Here is a 24,848-nt window from a genome sequence, read left to right on the forward strand (position 1 = left end):
GAGGTTAAATATTTTGTCTTCAATATCTGAAGTTCTGTCTTCCAGGTGTTCTATCCTATTGGTTATACTTTCTATGGAGTTCTTAATTTGGTTTATTGTTTCCTTCATTTCAAGGATTTATGTTTGGTTTTTTTTCAATATCTCTAACTCTTTATTGAAATGATCTTTTGCTTCCTGAATTTGCTCTGTTAACTGTTGATTGGTGCTATCATTCAATGCCTGCATTTGCTCTTTCATCTCATCGTTTGCTTCCCTAATCATTTTAATTATGTACATTCTGAACTTCCTTTCTGTCATTTCTTCTGCCATGCTGTCGTTGGATTTTATTGATGTAACATCTAGATTTGTTTGGGGCATTTTCTTCCCTTGTTTTCTCATATTGTTCAGGAATCAGTGGGTCATTAAGATATTGTAGATTTCCTCTATCGACTTATAATGTCCCTGAAGATTGCTAGTATATCCCCTCTTATCCTTCAGTAGCCTGAAGTCTTGGAGGAAGTTGATAATGCGGAGCTCCACGAAGAATCTGCCTCTCTAGGGGTGGTGACCCTCAGGTGGCGTATATTCCCTGCTAGTGGGCAGAGGTGCCTCCACTTGTTGACCAATGGTCATCCAACAGGGAACTAGTCTGCAGGCTGAGGCAAGTCCTGTTTGTGCCTGTGTCTCTGGTTTTACCGTCTCTGTGGGAAAACCTCACCCAGCAGGGAAGACTCACTCGGTGGGGACGTCTCGCTGATCAGTTCCCCTCCTAGAGGTTCCCCTCAATCTGCAACTACCGCCTGGGCTGGACTGTCTTCCTCTGCAACGTTCCCAGGGGCCCGGACCTACCTCCTGGGCCTGGGAGCCTCACCCTTCGCAGGCGAGTCTCCTTAGGCTGCCTCTCCCAGAGAATCTGACCGCAGTCCTGGAAACTTCGCTCCACCCCTAGGCGTGTCTCTGTGCGGCTTTTCCAGCAAGAAGTCACCTAGCTCCTGGGACCCTGCTCTGCACCTAGTCGCCTGGCTATGCGGCCCCTCCTCTGAGCCGCCACCTGGAGCCCCATACAATAGCTCCGATACCCAGAGACCCGCCACACACCTCCTCCTCCGGACAGTGGCCGGGTTTCCGAAGCAGTCACTAGGAGCCCAAGCAATTCACTTCACTTCTCCTCCTCCCGCCAACCACCCGCAGTCCTAGGCAGTCACTCCAAGTCCAAGTGACCCACCCTGTTTCTCCTCCTCCTCCTCGGGGTAGCCCCCCGGGTGTTCAGGAGCAGTGGCTCCGAGACCAAGTGACCCACCGTGCTCCTCCTCCAGGCAGGCCACCGGTGTTCAGGAGCGGTCGCTTTTAGTTCAATCAACTCACCACTCGCCTCCTCCTCTGGCAACCGCCTATGGCTCTGATGCAGTCACTCCTAGACCAAGCGACCCACCTCGCTCCTCTTCCAGGCAGGCCACCGGTGTTCTGGAGTGCTTGCTCTGAGTTCAAACAGCTCGCCACGCAGCTCCTCCTCTGGCAACCGCCCGTAGCTCTGATTCAGTCACTCCTAGACCAAGTGACCCACCGCGCTCCTCCTCCAGGCAGGCCACCGGTGTTCTGGAGCGGTCGTTCTGAATTCAAACAGCTCGCCACGCAGCTCCTCCTCTGGCAACCGCCTGTGGCTCTGATGCAGTCACTCCTAGACCAAGCGACCCGCCGTGCTTCTCCTCTTCCTCCAGGCAACCCCCCCGGTGTTCAGAAGCGGTCGTTGTGAGTCCAAACAGCTCGCCACACAGCTCCTCCTCAGGCAGCCGCCTGAAGCCCCAGTGGTTGCTCCGAGTCCAAGCGCTGTGCTGAGCTGCCTCCTCTATGATGATCCCAGTTGTCTGTGTTTACCGCTCCTGTGGGGGGAGGGGCGTCTCGCCGAGCAACTCTACTTTACAAAGTTCCCTGCGTTCCGGGGCTACCGCCCCATCCGGGACGCCTCCCCAGTGGGAGAGACTCACCCAGTGGCTTTGAGTTGGTCCCAAGCCTCTCACTATCTCCTCTTTTGAATCCTGCATCCTGGAGCAACGTGAAATGCAGCCGCCCTCTAGTCCACCATCTTGAAAACCTACAATAGACTCTTAATAAAGCAGTTTTTAAACTTCTTTTCACAAGTCCATGTTGTAGAGTTTGTTTAGTATATAGGTTAATCATGATTTGTATCAGATTTAAATTCATATGAAATCACCTCTGCTGTTTCTTATCACTGGGTATCTTGGAAAAGCAATTAAGCCTCCATAAAGCTCATTTTACTAACCTAAAATGGGGCTTATAATATCTGGTTCAGAGAATTGTGAAACTTACAGAAAATGATTATGTTGTTTTGCACAGAGCATAAGACACAATATGAAGTCTCAATGTACTACAAGGACTATTGGCAAAACAGTTGTTTTTATCCTAAAATTGGTATGCATTGCTCTTGAGAGAAAGAAAAACTCGATATTACTGTTGGAAGAATATGTGATCAGTCATACTTAAGCAATCTTGTTTAGAATGAAAAGTGTAAGGGTGTGGATGTAAAAGAGAGCACTGCAGGGTCCTTATTTCCAGGGTGCTGCAATGCTCTGCTTTCACATGTGATGGGCTGAATTCTCTGCTGCTTGCCCCTGAATAATGAGCCTCCCTAAGGACAACTGGTATATTTCCTGACAAATATCCCCAACTGGGGTCACTAGGCCAGACCCGGTGTGGCATCTCATGTGCCACATATTAGAAATATCTTACTCCAATTGGGATTAATTTAATCTTTTTGAGAATTATAAAGCTGCTCTACTTCAGGCTTCTTAAATATAAAGAATGTGAAGAAAATGAGGCATCATGTACAGGGGCATCTAAATGGGCACCTCAGGGTTCTCACGAGGCCACACATCATGATGTTATTTTGTGATCAAAGTCATGGTGCTGTCAGACTCCTGATGACTTCCATAACTTCATTGCAGCCCTGTTTCTGGACTGGCCATATATCCTCCTTTAAAGCTCAATGCTGCTTTACAAATACACATAACCTGCATTCATTCTTATGTAAGTTCTAATCACTGTTATTTGTTCTTTGTAGTATTTTTAAAATTTTTTACTCTGTAGTAATTTTAAACTTATAGGAATGTCAGAGGACTGGGAAATAGAATTCCTATGTGGCCTGTCCTTATTGGTCTAATCAATCTTGTCAAACTCATCTTGTTGAACAAACAGCTTTTAAAGATTTTAACACATCATTAATGAGGGAGACAGGTCTACATTATAATAGTTGAAATATTCATATATACATGTGAAATATTGAAGTGAATTTGCAAATGAATGCAAAACTTTTCTTCATAGTCAGGGAGGGAAGATCATTGAAACTGTGTGAACAAAATTTATTTAGTGACTCTCCATGAGAATTATTTTGAATAGCTAGGATGAGTCACAGACTTTTCACATTTTGTCACATATCCTTTATCATTACCTCTTTCCCTAATTCAATTTTTCTGAACAGTTTGAACAGAATACTTTTGTCTTATACCCCTGAACACCATAATGCCTTTATTCTGCTGTGATTGTCCAGGAAAACACATTCTCTCTCATAACCCTGGAACATTCCTAAATTCAGGAAACTAGCATAGATACGACATATTTCTCCAATATACAGCCCAGGTATGATAGTTGTCTTAAGAAAATCCTCAACAATATTTTGCATCCTCCATGCTTGGTGTAAATCCAGGGTCACCTAGTTCATACACTTATCACATCTCTTTAGTCTCCTTTATAGTTTTAGAAACTTTTCAAGTTTGCCTACTTCTGAAATTTAGAGTCAAAGACTGTGGCATTCATGTGCGTGTGTGTGTGTGTGTTTGTGTGTGTGCGCACTGCTTCGTTGGTGATTATATGTCCAGCTATTATGTCAAAATCCAGCATTGTCAAAAGCACATTTAACCTCCAAAGTAATACTGGGAGAAATCAGAACGTGAAATATGTGCCACCAGGCCTACAATATAGAAATAGCTGACAACGTGTTGGCCATGCTTACCAAATTGAGTATAAGAGCTTGGCAGGCAGGAGGTGACTAGAAGAGGACAGCCTGCGAAGGAAGGGTGGTATCCATGGGTTCTTCACTGGCAGCCTTGGAGGTTGAAGGTGCAGAGGCCTTGTGTGCCGAGGTGGAGGCCAGTGAATGGTTCACAACTGGCAGCATGAGAAGCATGGGGGCATTAAGAGAGGCTCTGCTTTGCTTAAGGCTCCAAGATGCAGCCTGAGGGGTGGGTTGTGGGACAACAGAAGGGTACAGATTGGGGTTGGGGTGGGTGACCTGGGGTATTGCCAGGTCAGTGGAGCTAGTTCCCCTTGCTGGCTGCCTGTACTGCCTAGGGCCATGGACCTTGCGGTGTGGGCAGGAGCTATCACAGGAAGCAGGAGAAGATGGGACAATCACTGCCATAGAAGAGGTCCTCAAGGTCCTCAGGCTGCACAGTGGGATGCTGGGTAAGGTGAGCCAATGACTTGGCTATGGTGGTGGTAGAGATGCTTGTAGCAGTTAAATTCTGGCCCTGGCTAGCAGGGTTGCAGGTGGAAGGGATGAGAGTAGTGCTTGGGAAGGAATGAGGAGGAGGAGGAGGAGGAGGAGGAGGATGAAGAGGAGCAGGAGGAGCAGGAGGAGCAGGAGGAGCAGGAGCAGCAGCCAAAGGAGAAGGGGCATTAGGAGGAGGAAGAAATGGAGGAGGAGAAAAAAGAACAGAAGGAAGAGGAGGACAAAGAAGAGGAGCAGGAACAGTGAAATTAGAAGGGGAATTAGAAGGAAGAGTAGGAGGAGGAAGAGAAAGAAGAGGTGGAAGAGGTGGAGGAAGAGGAGGAAAAGGAGAAGGAAGAGGAGAAGCAGGAGCAGGAGGAGGAAGAGTTAAATAAGGAGGAGCATTAGGAGGAGGAAGAGCGGGAGGAGGAGGTGGTGGAGGAGAATCAATACATATGGGGATTGGGGATGTCAATCTGTAGGGGATAGGGTTGAAGGGGAAAGGGATCTGGATGTGAGATGTGGGAGGTGGGAACTGGGAGGTACCACAGGTCTTGGCAGATGTGTAGGTTGGTGAAACTCAGGGGCAACTCCCACCTTGATATTGGGCTTCAGAGGAGAAGAAGGGTTGGGAAGAGGCAGAGGAATTGAACTTGGGATTGCCCCCTCACCTTTATTTGGCACAGGGGAAGGTAGAGGGACAGATTGGTTCAGGGGCCCAGTTAGCTGGAATTCCATCTGGTGGGTGGAAAAAATATCAGGCATCTGGGAGGGGTCATTGGGTGGGGTCACTGAGTGTTCATTCCAGGCAGCAGCTGCAGGTGGGAAGAAAGAATGGACAGACTGAGTGGTGGTGTGGGCCCACAGAGCCTCTCTTCTACCCTCCAAGGCCCCTGCATCATCCCCCGAGTTCTTCCTCATTGCATCCTAAACCTCCGTCTTCAGGGTGCCTGAGCCCCCCTCAAAACACAGATGTGGCCGCTTCGCAGGTGGGGGCCGCCCATCTTCGTGTCCAGAGATCAATAATGGCAGGGCCAGTGGCATCGATTTTCTTCTTTTCTTGGTCCTCCAGGTAGCAGTTCTTTGTGGAAGACAGCTCTGGGGTGGGCCACAGGGTGGTTTTGGCCCCACACTCCCTTGGTGGTGGCCTGGGAGCCTCTTGAGATGGGCCAAGGAGAGCCTAGAGGAATTCCATCTGCCCATTTGTCTGGCACTGAGGAACAGCCCAGGTCTGCCTCTGCCTCAGCTTTAAACAGGCCCAGGACTCCTTGCGCAGGGCACTGGGAGGTACCTCTCATGCATCAGGCTACTGAAGACTGGGAGGTTTTGTTATTTTATGACTGTTATACTGTAGATTTTCTTTTTTCTCCTTATTGAACAATTTTAAGTTTTTATTTCTTTACTTTTCTTGCTCTCTTTTCCTTTTGTTTACCTGTTTACCTGTTCCCTCAGAGTCTCTTGCTCCCTTTTTTGCATGCTAACATCAAATTTCTCTTGATTACGCTCTCACCCTTTCTATTATCTAGAACTTCTGTATATTCTTTTCTTATCCCATTCATAGCTACATTCTACATCCCTCTGCATCCTCTTTGTCCTCCATTGGAAACTGCAGACCTTATTGCAAATTTGTTTGTTTTACTGAAGATAATATTTGAACTAATTCTGTTTATTATGACAATATTGTTATTGTCCTCATAGGGGCTATTTGGTCTAGGATTGCATACTCTCTGAATTGTGCACTGCTAATATTGATCTCCCCTTAAAGAAAAGGTTTTGGAAACCTATAGGGCCACTGTAAGTCTATAGGGGAAAATCTGCAATACCCCAGATCTGCACTCTTGAGTAGAAGATACATGAGAACATGAAAAAACAAGGGAAGAAAATGATCCAAACAAATCTAGATTCTATATTAATAGAATCCAATGACAGTATGTTAGAAGAAATGTCAGAAAAGGACTTCAGAGTATACATGATTAAGATGATTCGTGAAGCAAAGGATGAGATAAGAGAGCAAATGCAGGCAATGAATGATAATACCAATAAGCTGAAAGAGCACCTGCAGGAAGCAAAAGATCATTTCAACAAAGAGATATTCTCAAAAAAAACCAAATGGAAATCCTTGAAATGAAGGAAACAATAAACCAAATAAAAAACTCAATGGAAAGCATCACCAAAAGACTAGACCACTTGGAAGACAGAACCTCAGACAATGAAGACAAAATATTGAATCTTGAAAATAAAGTTGCCCAAACAGAGAAGATGGTAAGAAATCATGAACAGAATCTCCAAGAACTATGGGACATCATGAAAAGACCAAATTTAAGAATTATTGGGATTGAGGAAGGCACAGAGATAAAAACCAAAGGAATGAATAACCTATTCAATGAAATAATATCAGAAAATTTCCCAAACCTGAAGAGTGAAATGGAAAATCAAACACAAGAGGCTTACAGAACACCAAATGCACAAAATCACAACAGATCCACACCAAGTCACATTATAATGAAAATGCCTAACATTCAAAATAAAGTTAGGATTTTGAAGGCCACGAGAGAAAAGTATCAGATTACATATAGGGGGAAACCAATACGGATAGAAGCAGACTTCTCAACCCAGATCTTAAAAGTTAGAAGGGCCTGGAATATCATATTTCAAGTTCTGAAACAACATGGTTGCCGACCAAGAATCCTATACCCAGCAAAACTAACCTTCAGATTTGAAGATGAAATAAAATCCTTCCAATGAGAAACAAAAGTTAAAAGAACTTACAAATAGAAAGCCTGTGCTACAGAATGTTCTCAACAAAAGATTCCATGAGGAGGAAATGAAAAACAACAATGTAGGTCAGCAAAGGGAGGAACTACCTTAGAGAAAAACCACTCAAAGGAGAAACCAAGCCAAATTAAAAACCAAAAATAAGCCCAAATGCCTGGGAATACAAATCATATCTCAATAATATCCCTGAACCTTAATGGCCTAAATTCATTAATCAAAAGACATAGACTGGCAGATTGGATTAAAAAGAAAGACCCAACAATATGCTGCCTGCAAGAGACTCATCTCATAGAAAAAGACATCCACAGACTAAAGGTGAAAGGACGGGAAAAAACCTACCACACATATGGACTCAGTAAAAAAAGGGGTGTTTCCATCCTTATATCAGATAAAGTGGACTTCAAGCCAAAGTTAGTCAGAAGGGATAAAGAAGGACATTTCATACTGCTTAAGGGAACCATAAATCAGGAAGATATAACGATAGTAAATATTTATGCCCCAAACAATGGTGCATCCCTGTACATCAAACAAATCCTTCTTAATTTCAGGAATCAAATAGACCACAATACAATAATTCTGGATGATTTTAATGCACCGCTGTCACCACTAGATAGATCTTACAAACAAAAACCAACGAAAGAAACCATAGAACTCAATAACACAATCAATAACCTAGACTTAATAGACATATATAGAATATTCCATCCAACAACGAGCAGATTCACTTTCTTCTCAGCAGCACAATGGAACCTTCTCGAAAATAGACCATATGTTATACCACAAAGCAGCCTTAGGAAATGCAAAAAAATAGAGATACTGCCTTGTGTTCTATCAGATCATAATGGACTAAGAGTAGAAATCAATGACAAAATAAAAAACAGAAATTACTCCAACACCTAGAGACTAAATAATATGCTACTGAATGGAACATGGATAACAGAAAACATCAGGGAGGAGATAAAAAAATTCTTAGAGGTCAATGAGAATGATGATACAACATATCAAAATCTCTGGGACACTATGAAAGCAGTACTAAGAGGAAAATTCATTGCATGGAGCACATTCCAGAAAAGAATGAAAAGTCAACAACTAAATGACCTAACATTACAGCTCAAAGCACTAGAAAAAGAAGAACAGAATAACAGCAAAAGTAGTAGAAGACAGGAAATAGTTAAAATCAGAGCTGAAATCAATGAAATTGAAACAAAAGAAACAATTCAAAAAATTGACAAAACAAAAAGTTGATTCTTTGAGAAAGTAAACAAAATAGACAAACCCTTAGCCACACTAACAAAGAGAAGGAGAGAGAAAACTCAAATTACTAAAATTCGTGATGAAAAAGGAAATATCATGACAGACACCACTGAGATAGCATAATGAGAAGCTACTTCAAAAATCTGTATTCCAACAAAATAGAAACTACCAAAGATATTGACAAATTTCTAGAGACATATGCTCCTCCCAAACTGAACCAGGAGGACATACACAATTTAAACAGATCAATATCAACAATGAAATAGAAGAACCTACCATCCAAGAAAAACCCAGGACCAGATGAAGGGGTTTGTATTTTGTCGAACGCTTTTTCTGCGTCAATTGAAATAACCACATGATTCTTATCCTTAAGTCTATTGACATGATGGATTGCGTTTATTGATTTACAGATGTTAAACCATCCTTGCATTCCAGGGATGAATCCCACTTGATCATGGTGCACGATTTTCTTAATGTGCAAATTTCTAGAGACATATGCTCCTCCCAAACTGAACCAGGAGGACATACACAATTTAAACAGATCAATATCAACAATGAAATAGAAGAACCTACCATCCAAGAAAAACCCAGGACCAGATGAATTCTCAGCCAAGTTCTACAAGACCTTCAAAGAAGAACTCATTCCAATACTTCTCAAAGTATTCCAGGAAATAGAAAAGGAGGGTACCCTACCAAACTCATTCTATGAAGCTAATATCACCCTCATACCCAAACCAGGAAAAGACACATCAAGGAAAGAAAATTTTAGACCAATATCCTTGATGAATATAGATGCAAACTCCTTAACAAAATATTGGCAAACCATATCCAAAAACATTAAGAAAATCGTGCACCATGATCAAGTGGGATTCATCCCTGGAATGCAAGGATGGTTTAACATCTGTAAATCAATAAACGCAATCCATCATGTCAATAGACTTAAGGATAAGAATCATGTGGTTATTTCAATTGACGCAGAAAAAGCGTTCAACAAAATACAAACCCCTTCATGCTCAAAACACTAGAAAAAATAGGGATAGTAGGAACATACCTGAACATTGTAAAGGCTATTTATGTTAAGCCCATGGCCAACATCATTCTTAGTGGAGAAAAACTGAAAGAATTCCCTTTAAAAATGAGAACAAGACAGGGATGTCCTCTTTCACCACTTGTATTCAACATTGTCCTCGAAACTCTAGCCAGAGCAATTAGACAGTCTAAAGAAATTAAAGGGATATGAATAGGAAAAGAGGAACTTAAGCTGTCACTATTTGTTGATGACATGATTCTATATTTAGAGGATCCAACAAACTCCTCCAGAAAACTTCTAGACCTCATCAATAAATTCAGCAAAATAGTAGGCTATAAAATCAACACGCAAAAATCTAAAGCATTTTTATATGCAAGCAATGAAACATCTGAAAGGGAAGTGAGGAAAACAACTCCATATGCAATAGCCTCAAAAAAATAAAATACTCGGGAATCAATCTAACCAAAGAGGTAACAGATCTCTACAATGAAAACTACAAAACATTGAAGAAAGAAATTGAGGAAGACCTTAGAAGATGGAAAGATCTCCCATGTTCTTGGATAGGCAGAATTAATATTGTCAAAATGGCCATACTTACCAAAAGTGCTATACAGATTCAATGCAATTCCAATTAAAATCCCAATGATGTACCTTACAGAAATAGAGCAAGCAATCATGAAATTCATCTGGAAGAATAAGAAATCCAGAATAGCTAAAGCAATTCTTAACAGGAAGAATGAAACAGGGGGTATTTGCAATACCAGATCTTCACCTATACTACAAAACAATAGTAACAAAAACGGCATGGTATTGGCACCAAAATAGACAGGTAGATCAATGGTACAGAACAGAGGACACGGACACTAACCCAAATAAATACAATTTTCTCTTACTAGACAAAGATGCCAAAAATATGCAATGGAGAAAAGATAGCCTTTTCAACAAATGGTGCTGGGAAAACTGGAAATCCATATGCAATAGAAAGAGATTAAACCCCTATCTCTCACCCTGCACAAAAATCAACTCACAATGGATCAAGGACCTTGAAATCAGACCAGAGACCCTGCATCTTACAGAAGAAAAGGTAGGTCCAAATCTTCAACATGTCAGCTTAGGATCAGACTTCCTTAACAGGACTCCCATAGCACAAGAAATAAAAGCAAGAATCAATAACTGGGATAGATTCAAACTAAAAAGCTTTCTCTCAGCAAAGGAAACTATCAGCAATGAGAAGAGAGAGCCTACAGAGTGGGAGAAAATCTTTGCCACTCATACTTCAGATAGAGCACTCATTTCCAGAATATATAAAGCACTCAAAAAACTCTACACCAAGAATACAAATAACCCAATCAACAAATGGGCTAAGGATATGAACAGACACTTCACAGAAGAAGATCTACAAGCAATCAACAAACATATGAAAAAATGTTCACCATCTTTAGTAATAAGTGAAATGCAAATCAAAACTACACTAAGATTCTATCTCACCCCAATTAGAATGGTGATTATCAACAATACAAGCAACAATAGGTGTTGGAGAGGATGTGGGGAAAAAGGTACACTCATACTTTGCTGGTGGGGCTGCAAATTAGTGCAGCCACTCTGGAAAGCAGTGTGGAGATTCCTTAGAAAACTTGGAAGGGACCCACCATTTGACCCAGCTATCCCACTGCTTGGCCTATACCCAAAGGACTTAAAATCAGCATACTACAGAGATACAGCCACATCAATGTTCGTAGCTGCTCAATTCACAATAGCCAGATTGTGGAACCAACCTAGATGCCCTTCAATTGATGAAAGGATAAAGAAACTGTGTTGTTTATATATGCAATGGAATATTACTCAGTTATAAAGAATAATAAAATTATGGCATTTGCAGGCAAATGGATGAAACTGGAGAATATCATGCTAAGTGAGATAAGCCAATCTCAAAAAACCAAAGGACAAATGATCTCGCTGATAAGCGAATGATGACACATAATGGGGGGTGGGAGGGGGGTAAGAATGGAGGAAGGAGGGACTGTATTGAGGGAAAAGAGAGGTGGGAGGGGTGGGGGGGAAGGAAAAAATAACAATGGTTCAAACATCATTACCCTATGTAAATGTATGATTCCGCAAATGGTATGCTGTTACTCCATGTACAAATAGAAACAACATGGCTCCCATTTGTTTACAATAAAAATAAATTAAAATTTAAAAAAATTTTTTAAATATTACTTCAGGTAAAATGTTTTGTTTGGGAAGAATGCCCTTTCCTCCTAAAACATATGTATATCCATTTCTCTAAACCATATTGAGGGTATGCAGTGTTCTGCCTGTTGCCTAACATCACACTTCTCAGAGGTCTCAGACTATGTGTGGCTGCATTGCTCTGGGCCCAAGGTGATGCAGAACACCTCATGTTTCTGAGGTGTCAGTCCATGGGACCCAGCCCCATTGCTCTAGGCCTGAGGTGAAGAAGACCATGGCACATGGTCATTTTGAAGGAAAGCTGCTCACCTCATGCAGCCACAAAGTAGAGAGTAAGAAAGAGAAAATATTTTCTCCAAGGACATGCCACTGGTGCTCTCCATCTTCCAGCCATGCCCCACCTTCCCACAGTTACAACCTGATCCAGTAGTCCTTTCTAATTACTGACCTACCCAAAGGATTTATTTATTGATTGATCAGGTCACCATGCTCATAATCAAAAACTTTCTGAACATTTCTGCATTAGTTCACATGAGATTTTGAGGAACACCTAATCTCCAAACCTACACATGCCAAGCTGGTCCCCCAAAGGTTATGTCCACTTCACCATGCATAATACACTCACTGCATCTCCAAGAGTCTCCTAATCTTAACAATGCTATCATTGCCAAAAACTTCAAGTGAAAAGTCTCCTTTGAGTCTGAAGTCAAATTTTTGGTTGTGAATCCTTGTAAAAATCCAAATCAACGTGTGTGTGTGTGTGTGTGTGTGTAAAGACAAATATCATCAATACAGAGTTGGCCTCAGAAAATAATTCCACATATTTTTTGGCAGACTTGGTAGCCTACAAACACTACAGAGAGGGAGAGGGGTGAACCAAGTTGGGAGTTTAGCCACACAGACTCGGCCAAAGGCCAGGCATTGTGATATTGGCCTTATATTGAGGGTGATATGGATGTGAAGCTGAACACAAGAAGTCAAGTCTGGCATCAACCTGGGAGCCTTGGAAGAGGTTGAATGATGGGGCAAGCCAGGTTAGTATGAAAAGGCAGGAGGGAGAAAAGGGAGGAGGTGCAGGCCTGAGATGTGGTGTTAATTAATTCAGCACCCAGTATTTGAAGCAATGCTCTGAGCACATAAGGTCCAAGGTGTGCACCTTCTAGTAATAATAGCTGTGCTGGTGACAAAGTTGTGGAATTAAGGAGGCTGAGTCAGAGTTCTATCCACGTAGATGACATGTATGTGCCATCTGATTTGAGTTAAAGGCAAATTGGGGACAATTCAGGGAAACAGTATTTCACACACCAAGTAGCTCATCACTCAAAGAAAGGGAGAGAGGATAGAAATATAAATAGCTCCTGAGAAGTTCAAATATTTGCCAAATAATGACAAATGCAAACTCAGTGACTAAACTCAGAGGTGGGTGGAGAGAAAATGTTTGGGATTTGTCTCTAATCTTGAACCTCAAAACCAGAGAAGAAAATCATGGTCTCCTAGAAGGTTTTTCTTAGAGGCCTGAACAAAGCAAGTATCTTGGATTGAATGAACTACAGTTTCTATCCAGTGGAGTATTGGTCTCATATGTAAGTTACTGACTTCCTCTACCTCTTTGTTCTTCACAAATCCACTGAAAACACGAGACTGGAGATACTCCTCAATAGACTAATAAAGATGGAGATACCAAGAAGTCTTCTAAGCACATCACCTATCCCACTGGAGTTTGGAGAAGCTGGAGTCCTCTACTATTCAGAGGACTGTTTGGAACCTGGGGAGACAGTAGGAGGCAGCATTTTCTACAGGCAAACCATCCCAGGGTGTGGAGTGGCACAGAGATTCCAGGGCACCCACAGCCCCTAGCTCAGTTACCCACACAAAGAAAGCAGCTGTTGAAACACCCAATACATGGCTACCACTCTGGAGGGAGAATACTGCCAAGCAGTGGTATCCCTCTCTTTTCATGCACTGAGGTTCTATGTTTAACTGCCTCTGAACACAGGGAGTACAGAGTAATCAAGGCCCTTAGATTTTCAGAGTTCTAAGTTTGGCTCTCCAAGAGCTGAAGTTTTCCTTCATGTCCAGACAAATGCCCCTTGAGCAGTACCCTCCCCTTCCTCAGCACAGGTGCATGAGTAACCTGGGGCTTAGTGTTTCTACTGATCAATTATAAAATGTGCCAGTCTATAAAAAGGGTAAAGGTTGCAGACTCACAGACCCTAAAATAACACTCACAAGCCCCTGAAAGCAACAGCAAGAAGAAACCAGTCTTCAAGTTGGTGTCCAGGCTTCTACATCAGGACTTGGAACTAAGTGTGCAAAAAAAAGTCCAGTTCTACCCCCTCTTGTTCTAAGTACACCAGGAAACCAGGCAAGTACCCACAGTCAATGACTGTGCATGAACTGGGGCCACATTACAAATGGTCACCCCATCTCTGATCCTCCACTAAGTCCATGCTCCAGAGTCATTTCCTTGGGAGATGTGGACATTTAGATGTAGGTTTCCCCATATGATAGCTCTTAAGAACTCACTTTTGCTTGTGACTCAGTTGGACTAAAAGTGAGGAGGAGACTTACAGGGAAGGCAAGTGGTCAGATTTGGAAAGAGAGTCTTAAGGCTGAAGGTCCTGGTCACACACTGACTTTTATTTAATAGCAAGGAGAGGCAGCTGCCTAAAAGCAAGCCTGGGAAAGATGCTCAAGTTCCCAAGCTCAGCATGGAGACAACAGTGCCCTGCATTCCCCATCACCCTATTAACAGCTGGAAAACATTTGTTTCCCCTATTAAACTGTGGCTCTAAATGAAAATGCTGCCCTTGGCTCCTGGTCTCCCTTCCATGCCTTTGCTAACATATGATTAAACCCTCCAGTCCTAGCAGGCAGTCTTTGGGGTGGGAAAACGTTATTAGCTAATGGTTCCAATCAATAAAGGCATTTGACTCTGATTCTCAGTGCACCAGAGATATAATTATCTCACGCACGATGACTTTGCCACCTGTCACATCTTCTGGTTTAATTTTTGTTAATAAAAAGTAACGAGAGGAGTTGGTGTTTTCTTGTGATGTGACCTGGCTTACTTTGTGCCAGGCTGGGACAGCACCAACTTGCAGCTATAGCCTCCCAGACTCCCCTCTTCTGTTTTCTCCCCACATGATTGCTCCTTGTCTCCTACCACTGTCTCCATCTCTTTGTCTTTCATTTGCACCATCTTTCTGTTTGTCCATCTGAGTGTAAGTCCACCTATAGTATTGCTGTTGTTCACTCCCTTCTCTTAGCATCAAGCTAAGCTGACATGTGCCTTCAAAGTTTTGGTCATAAATGCCTACATTGTCCTTCCCTCATATTCTCATTCCCCACCCCCCTCCTGCCCCTCTGCCTCTCCCTCTCCTCTCTTCCATGCTGCTTATTTACTATCTCTCTCTTGCATTCTTCTCCCTGCCTCCTGTCTCCTCCGAGTGACCCCTGGACTCTTTTTCTTTGTCATCTCCTTCAGGGTCCCACTTTTCAATAAAACTCCCCTGATATGATCTTTCAAGGCAGCCATCACAGCATACCTACTCTGTGCTTCTGTCCAAATTCCCCCAGTCTTCAGGGCTGCCCGTGACTATCAGCATTCTGGATTTATCCTCAGAAGTCATGGCTATTCACATATGGTCTTACAGCTGCTGAACAGGTTCATAGCGGCCTGTCCACCTCAAGCTGGCTTGTTTTCTGGTCTTTACTTCATAACCCAGCTTTGGCAGGTCTTCTGGCAAACACTGGTGAGGTCTGTGCTGATGTGTCCTGCCTGTGATTTTTCTGTTGGGGGCGGGGTTCTCCCATGTGCAGGAGAGGCTTCCTGTCCTCTGTCACTTTTCTCAAGTGGTAGCTCTTCCTAACCTTTCCTCATGGAACTTACTGGGCAGATCGTGATGATCTGAGGACATGGTACTCTCCTTTTCCAGAGAGGATCACCTGTACTTAGAGGACACTAGTAAGTGTCATCTAGGTCAGCCCTCCGTCTCCACATACAAATACCCCAAATAGTGTTCTTTCTTTCAAATTATAATTCTCATCTACACATCCTTCCAGTGCCCATATAGAGTTACCTAGGGACACCAAACCCCTCTGTGATTGTAGAATATCCTCTGCATGGAAAAAAGTGAGTGTATGTCCTTTGGTAATGTTTCCTTTGTCTCTTTCAGCCACCGGATCTCCAAATTGAAGTTCAGGTGAGTGAGAAACATACTGTGATTCCTTCCTTCTGCCCACCAGCTTAGTCGTCAGCTACCATTTTGGGTGGCCCAAGATAACCACTGCCAGTTGACAGGTAGGACAAGAAGTGTTTTTCTAAGGGGTAATGCTTTCTTTTTTTTTTTTTTTTTTTTTTTTTGGTAGGGTTATCAAAGAAGAGACTCATGGATCAGACCAAGCAACCAATTCAGGGTTGAGATTTGTTGAATGCTCTGGGACATTTGAGTACTGCTGTCCCTGAGAGGTTGAGCTCAAATGTGTCTCTCTCCCTTATAAGATAAAGTCCAGTTAAAATAAACACATGAGCCCTTGCTACGCTCTTGACCTACTTTATGTTTATGGAAGATGGTGAGATGTGAACTTTGAGGATTGTGGAAAGCAAGGAGGATTATGACTGTGTTCTGAGTCACTGTTCTGAACAATATCAGAACCTTCCAGAGGACCCATGGTCTTGAGCCTGTATTCTGTCTTTTGGCTTCACCTCTGTATTTCCTGGCAAATACCCTTTGTTTGATCACATACAACTTCTTGCAGTTACCCAAGTGTTCTCTATCCTCTTACACATTTAGACCTTCACATAATTTTTTTCTCCACTTAAATCACTTGTCCATGTCATCTTCTGGAAAATTCAGACTTTGGTTAAGAACTTCCAAGTTTACTGCATCTGTGACCCTCTGCACACTCCCAGAGGAGACTGACTCACCTTCCCCCATTCTCACAGTGCTTTGCAGATGCCTCTAGCACCACATTTACCAATTACTGGCTCAGAGACCTGTTGTCTCCACTAGGCCCTGTCTGCATGCCTCAGAGCTACTATTTCCTGACAGTCTAACTCAGTGCCTGTCCCATGTGTGCTGAATGGATGGACATGTGTGTGATGGGCTGACATCTGGCTCCATGAGAATATTATAGGCCAGACTCTAAGGGAAATGACTAAACAGACTCCATTTTGCTCTGAGACTCCATGTTATGTAGGAAATAAGCTTCTACCATGGCAACACCCTGCCTCTGTGCCCATCATCATCAGTTACTTGGTGTGACATGTTTAATAATACACAATGGCAACTCCTGTGTAGTAAAGAATTGCTCTCTTTTGATTCCTATTTCTCCTAAACAATGTACCATGTGAACAGTGACTGTGCGGATGTTAGTAACCATTCTTTGGTTTGTACCTAGGTAAGGGTCATTTTGACCCACTTCCCCCTCTGCCAATGATCTCATGATGTTAATGTGTAATTTTGAATCATAGCAACAGACACTTATGATTAATGTAATTTTTGGTATAAGAACCCCTACAACCCTGTGGTCGGGGCTGTTCTCCCAATAGCCATATTTTGGGGCCTTGTGTGAGACAGTCAGTCAGCCGGCTTAATAAAGACTCTCAAATTTGGACTTCTCAGTGATGATCGGTCTGTTCTTAAGTTGCGCCCCATAGCAATGTGGAGTGAGAATGCAAACTCACTCCTGCAAGTATTACATGGACCAAAAGTAGTCGTCTTTATTTTTCACAACCTAATCTTGCTTCCCTAGCATCACCTACTATGTAGCAGGAGTGTCAGTGATGCTAAGTTAAAGGCAACTGGGTGAGTGTAGCCCAGTCCCCTGAAATCACATGTGTAGTCACTCACATTTCCTTTGACTCAGCTCCTCTCTAGGGCAGATCTGGATGCATGGGGGCAAGAGGATTCCAGATCCCGAAACAGGACTTGGTGAGGACTCATCTTGAGTCCTCTGGGTCTTTGCTTGCTCTGCTTCATTAGGCTAGTCTGAGCTGCTCTAAGCTGGCACCCACTGAGGTTGGGCAGGTTCATCTGGTTTGGGCATCCACCCGTGGAGGACACACCCCATCCCATTGCACCCAGCCTTGAAGTCTCCACCTCTGTCCTTTGTCCCCTAGCTCTATTGCTCCACTGCCTTAAACACCTGCACACCTCATCTGAGTTCACAGACACTTCGTGGTCCCTCACACTCCATGAATGTCCTCTGGGGAGCCAGAAGCACTGTAGCAAGTCCTCTACACACCTGAGTCCTAGTCAGATAGAGCTGTAAGCCAAAGACCACCATTCTCCATGCAGAGCCTACCCACCAGCCCTAATGTCCCTGGGCCTCACCCTGCCTTCCCAGTGTTTGGAAAGCAAACCCCTTTACCTTTCTGGGTCTCAGTATCCAGGGGCTAAGATTTAATGAGGACTCTGGTGTCACACTCTCTGCTCCCCTTTTGACGACTTCTTTTTCCCATGTGCTACTGAGACTGAAAAATGCAGGTTCTCCTCCTCTCCCTCTTTCTCTAAAACTAAGACCTCCTTTATTTAGAAACATAAGCTCAACTCTATTGAATCTGGCTCTTATTACATGAAGGAGCACTCCAAAATGTTTTTTTAAAATCCTTTTTCAGTAATGCATGGATTTTTCCTGCTTTATCTCCAGCATAAGAAGCAGTTGCTGATTCATAATAAGGACCTAATAAATCTTTGCTGATGAGTGAGTGAATGATGCCTAAATAAGACAAGAGACTTGACACATTTTCAAACAAAAGAGCTAATTTAATAGCCAAAGTTGAGCAAGCATATTGTGCTCTTAACAAAGCCCTCACACAATAAGAGTAAAGGGAAAAAGAATATTTCTAAAATGTCATTGTTTATTACATGCAAATCATGAATGAATGAATCGTGAATTAATGAATGAATGAATAATGAATGAATGTGATCTGGAGAATAGAAGAGAAAATAAATATTTTGGTGGACTCTGGGAACAATTTTGTTAACCCAGTGATCTAGCTTGCAACATATGCTTTTTGAAAAAGAGGGAATTTCTGCTCTACTCTGAGGCTTTGCTCAGTCTGCTTTCTACCAGCCAGTGGGCCCTGATCCCTGAAGGATATGTCCCTCTGTGACCACACTCTCAACACAAGTGAAACACAGAGAAAGGACTCTATATTCCCATATAACCTATTACTGGTAGCTTGGTACAGTCATTAAGCCTACCTGCAGACAAGGACCCTGAGGCTTAGACAGGCACAGGGTCACACAGCTCATATATGGCCACATGAGTTCTGATGCAGGAGCCCCACATCATAAGTCTCTGTGCCATCCTGCTGGTCAGGTCTGCCCAGAAATACTAAACCCTGTCCCCGCACAGCTTATTGTATCCTGGGTATGAAGTGGATTGTGCTAGAGAAGTGATAAGGCAAGTCACAAAGGAAATTTAAACATGCTTTTGTAGTAGCTATGTTTAAAAAGTACAAAGAAACAGGAGGAATTAATCTTAATACCTTTTATTTAAACCAGGAATGTATCTAAAACATTATTATTTCAACATGTAATTAATTCGACACATTTTTTAGTGAGAAAGTTCACATTCCTTTTTTTCATGCTAAGCCTTTGAAATCCAGCGTGTATTTTACATTTACTGCACTTCTCTGTTTGAATTGGCCACATTTCAAGTACAAAATAGACACATGTTGTGGGTGGCTGCTGCCACAGACAATGTGACCCTAGAAGTTCTGAGTAAATATCAAAGGGCAGTCACCTAATTTAGGTTCTGAAGCCTCTTGTTGGTGTCCAGTTGGGGAATATCAGAGGATGGCAATAGATTGGAAATGCCTCCAAAATTATCAGTGTCTTAAATAGTTCTCTCGGTTGGGTGGAAGAGTTCAGCAGTGACATAGAACTTGAACTTCAAACTGGCCTGGTCCACATGCAAGACTGAATGATACAAAGTCTACAAAGTCACAGTTTATTTAAAAGAATTATTAGAACTGGGCTTTTAGGGAAAATTTGGCAAATTAGCAGACTTATCATATTAAGGCATTACTAGGGTATTCCCTTGGTAATCCAGGTTTCCACTGAAAGGAACTAGATAAATAAAGAATGAGCAACATGTGGGGTTTACAGTTCAGCATAGGATGCAAACAGATCTGGAACAATCATACGATTCAGTCTTTTGCAACCTGGTGGTGTGCTTCATATGACCTGTTGGAGTTCTGGACCTCAACTCTGCAGAATTCTGAAGTGAACCTCATGGGTTTCTAACACTGAGGACTGTGTTGCCCTGTCTCCAGGGTTCCCTGTACTTCTGCAGTGCCATAAGCAACAAGGCACAAACCCAAATTTGCCCCAATCTCTGTCCATTTTGAAGTTATTAATTCATAAAAAAATTCAAAGTAATGATTTCCTCTGCTGTCCATTCTCCCTCCTGATAAAGAAAAGATGGGAACTTACTCTGGCCACTAGGGAGAGCCTGACATGTTCATTATTTTCATGTCATCTGCTCTTCTCGATGGCTGTCAGCAATTACATGCTGAGAAACTGTTTTTGGAGTATTGAACTCTCCTCGCTCCACCCTGTTCCCTGGGTCACAGGGGCTCAGTGATCTTAAGCCTTGCCTTCCTCAGGGAATTAGTAGATCTATGTTGTTTGTCTCTGCAGCTCATGTGATCTGTCAGCTGAATGTTCCTCTATGTGGGACAGACTGCTAAGTACTAGGTGTCTGTAACAAAGTGTAAGCACTGTCCCTTCCTCTTATGGTTCTTTTACTCTCATTGTACAGGCAAGAACCATACACATATAAACTAACTGATGATACAAGGTCATGGCAAGTTATTTCCTCTGGCAAACTCCTGGCTCCTCCATGGCTGGCTAGGATGTGCTTTATGTGTTTCAGTGGCATGTTTGCAGAGTCCCCAGCATGTGGCATGCTGTGTTGCCTCCTCACTTACTCCTCTGTCTCCTGCATGGGTTTCATGCAGATGTGGACTGTGTCTACAGTATTAACTATTGAGTATCTAATCTATAGTAAGTGTTTAATAAACATTTCTTGCATAAGTGAGTGAGGCAGACAAGTGCTACAGGGGTGCCAAGGCTGGGAAGACTAGGAAGTTCATCATGAGAAGCTAAGTCTCAAGTTGAGCCGTAAAGGATGGGCAGGGCCTAGAGGATGGAGACAGCAGGTGGAAGCCCTGGGAGAGTGTTCTATGTGGCGTAGAGCAGGAGTGAGGCCCAGTACTGGGAGAAGGCAAGGTAAGCCAGGGTCGAGGGAGCAGAGTGCAACAGTATGGATGTCTAGAGAGGCAGATTCAACATGTCCTCATCCCTCCTTTTCTCCTATGTCTACATAGGGAGCTTCTATTTCTCTACTAAATGACTTCCAGTTAACGCAAAAGGAACATGAATAGAAGGCAAATTTCTCCTATTTTATCAATTAATTTCTATATCATTCATGCATATGTAAACACACAAATAAATTTACACATTTAAGAAACCATTAGGTTTATTATACAGTAAGAAGTGTTGCCAGGAAACCAGTTGTCAAGCAAAGCTATATTTTGAAGAGTGGGAGGTGTATAATTATCTTTAAATACTTTCTCTGGATAGTAATTACCCCACCCCCTCCCCAGCCCTAATCCACATGACTCTCCTGAACAGCTCTGCGCAGGAGCAACCTGATTTATTGGGACTGGGGCAAAGCAGTTCCAAATCCACGTGACAAGTCTGACCTAATAATGCCCCACAGCTGCTACCCACAAACTAGAGAAAAGTGGGGCTTGGTTCAGTTCCTAGTATTAAACTGACTCCAAGCTAGTTTCTACATACTACAAAAGAAAGCAACCTTGATTGGTTTGGACTCTGAATAACAATTATCTCTGAGTTCTATATTATGAGATTGTGTCTATTTAAAACATACTCTTTGCAAATATAATATAAGCTATTTAAGATCAAATATGACTTGGTCACCAAAATTCACATTTCTCTATAACATTAATAATCACAATTGCAAAAAGATCAGAAGTGCGGGCATGCAAGCACTTCTCAGTATCAAAATCTGGCAAATTACAGTGAAATTCATCCTTCAATAAGACTCCTAACATGTCTTCAGCATCCCCTTCCTTCTCTCCTGGGTGCAGTGTAGGCACTTATTAACTACATCATCTACTGAGTTAGTTATGTAGTTATGTGTTTTCAGTGAATGAAGAAAATGAAACTAAGAACAGGTTGTAAGCCCCTCTGTCACAGAATCATAAATGGAAAAGTATCTTTGGGAGCACCCAACTTCACGCTTCTCAATCATAGTTACATGTTAGAACAAGCTGGAGAACTTGTAAAAATGCCAGTGGTGTTTGGGGACTATTCTAAAATACCCAGCCCTCAGAAAATCAAATTCAACTGATTTGTTGTTGGGGTCTGAGAACTAGGGGTGTCAAATGGTTTTTAAAACTTCTCGAGGTAATCCTAGGTATAGGCAGTTTTGAGAATCACTGACAAAGGCCCCTAATCAAGAGACTGGGAACACTATATGGACAATGGGTGAACATCAAGGGATCCATGTGATGCATGAACTTTTATGTAAATGTGTGTGCATGGGATGTGTGTCCATTTTCAAACAGAGGATCTAAATATTCATCACATTCCCACAAGATTCCATGACTCCATAAAAGCCAAGAGCCTCTGATGCAGATAATCCTTGCTCTGAATGGTAAGGGTGCATAAAGTAAGGGCCATGATACCAGGCTGGGGAGAAAGCCAAGCCTGGCTCTCACTCCTAGAACACTGGTCAACCTGCTCAAATTCCACGGCCCATAGTTTTCTCTTCTGCAATAGGAGAATAATGCCTGCTTTGCAGAGTTATTTAAAGAATTGCAGAGAAGTCTTGAGAAGCACTTAAGATGGTATTGGGCATATTGGTGGTTTTGTTAATGGTAACCTTTACTAGTCCTATCACTATCACCACCAACCACTATTACTAATTCCTCTTGATATTTGCAATACTGTTTATAATAATGCCATTATTAAAAAGAAAAAGAAAAAAAAACAAAGTCACTTTGATTTATGGAGCACCTCAGCTTTGGTCTAGATGCCTTACATGGCATTCAATCCATGCCCACAACAGCACTGTGGGGTTGGCCCTGTCCCCATCTCACAGATGAGAAACCAAAGCTTAGAGAAGTTCAAGGGCATTCTCAGGGTCTCACAACTAAGCAGTGAGCCCAGGAACTTGATGGAGATCTTGTCTCCTTGCCACCAGGCTCTTCTACTCTAGTCACACCACACCAGTTAAGAGTGAAGAGAAGCCACTGTGGTATGCAAAGTGAGGGGCAGCCCCTGACTCTGTCCCAGTTGACTCTTGCCCTATGTCCTGAGGTAATCACAGGCAAAAGGTTGATTGGAAAGCTACCAATGGCAGGTGACCTGCTGGAGACACCAAGGTTTGGCAGTCACAGGCCACATAGTCAAATGCACAACCCTGTTATAAACAGACGTGGCTCACATTACCAGGCCCATACCATCTGCCTGCCCTCACAGTCCCTGTTGGGCCTGGGTGACAAAGACACAAGCTGCAGCTTGTTTAACTCTCTGAGACCCTCAGCTGCCAACTTCCCAGAGGGGATTTTGAATTCATCAGGCCTTACTACAGCCTCCAGGTGGCCTCACCCAGAACAGATGAGGATGAGATGAGCAAAAATACAGGCAAGAGGAAAATAGCACCTGAACCCAAGGAAGTCTTGAGAAGCACTTAAGATGGTATTGGGCATATTGGTGGTTTCGTTAATGGTAAACTTTACTAGTCCTATCACTATCACCACCAACCACTATTACTAATTCCTCTTGATATTTGCAATACTGTTTATAATAATGCTATTATTAAAAAAGACTAGTCCCCCAAGGCTAGTTAGGGCTCATCACCCTGTTCTGGACCACTAGAAGGGGGTCCACCATGCATCTTTCCTGGGGAGGAAGCTACATTCCAGAATCCTGGGAGGCAATTAGTCTGGTGGGTGGTTAAAAGATCAGACTTGAACAACTTGGTTTCCACTTTTGGCTGGTTGATTTGGGCAGATTACTGGTCTCTGAACATCCTTCCTCATCTAGAAAATCAGCTTGACCATTATAATACCAAGTCTCACAGAATTACTGTGAAGGGTAAATAGGATAATGCATACACAGTCTTTGATGCACAGTAGATGCTCAATAAATGTTTATTATGATTTAATTAGATATCCCTTTCCTATAGGATTGGCCCTAATTGTTCTGGAAGGAGTAGATGGGAGAACTGTCAAGGGAGTGAGGGAGTGCTGGGTCTTTTTTCTCCAGATGTGATAATTACTGTTTTCTTTCTCCTCTTCCCTCTCTGTTCCCCTCTCAACCCTGCTTGGACCCCACTTCTCTCCTGAAACTGCCAGACACGGCCAATAAGGCCCTATTGGCCCTTTTCACTGCAGAGATGCTCCTGAAGATGTACAGCCTGGGCCTGCAGGCCTACTTTGGGTCCCTCTTCAATCGGTTTGACTGTTTCATCGTGTGTGGGGGCATCTTGGAGACCATCCTAGTGGACACCAAGATCATGTCTCCCTTGGGCATCTCTGTGCTGAGATGTGTCCGGTTACTGAGGATATTTAAAATCACAAGGTATGTGATGCTTCAGTTTCCCTTGGAAATAGGCTTGGCGAGAAGTTTTCCAGAAGACAGGGGATATAGGCAGGCCTGGGTGGGAGAGGAGCTACTATATCTGGGAGGGTTGGACCCCAGCTCCTATGCAACAGAGATGAGCTTTGGGTCATTAGGTTGATACGTTGTTTAGAAATTTTGTAGGTTGCTAACACCAGAGGCTCAACTTAGTGCCTGAAGTCAATCAGGGATTCAGTCACATAAAAACTAAAAAGTGGACCACCAAGGTGACTGGGACGCAGTCTCCTCTGACCTTTCCTTCACCAGCCTTGTGCTGATTCCACCCCAAGGTCACAAGATGGCTTCTGAAGATGAGCCATCATGTTCAAAGTCAAGGCAGGAAGTAAAAATAGGGGCAAAAGGGAGAACCCAATCTCAGAGTAACTTCTTTACACTCAAGAATCTCTCCCAGACTCACTAGTTAGGAAGGATAGTGTTTAAAAATAAC

At 42.9% G+C, this 24,848-nt stretch overlaps 1 pseudogene; it reads left to right on the forward strand.

Moving 5' to 3' along the window:
* The first annotated feature begins 4,079 nt into the window (after positions 1-4,079).
* LOC124982737 (interleukin-17 receptor A-like) overlaps positions 4,080-24,848 on the forward strand; it is a 38,939-nt pseudogene continuing 18,170 nt past the window's right edge.

The sequence above is a fragment of the Sciurus carolinensis genome, chromosome 4, assembly GCF_902686445.1.
Source record: "Sciurus carolinensis chromosome 4, mSciCar1.2, whole genome shotgun sequence".
Taxonomy (NCBI): domain Eukaryota; kingdom Metazoa; phylum Chordata; class Mammalia; order Rodentia; family Sciuridae; genus Sciurus; species Sciurus carolinensis.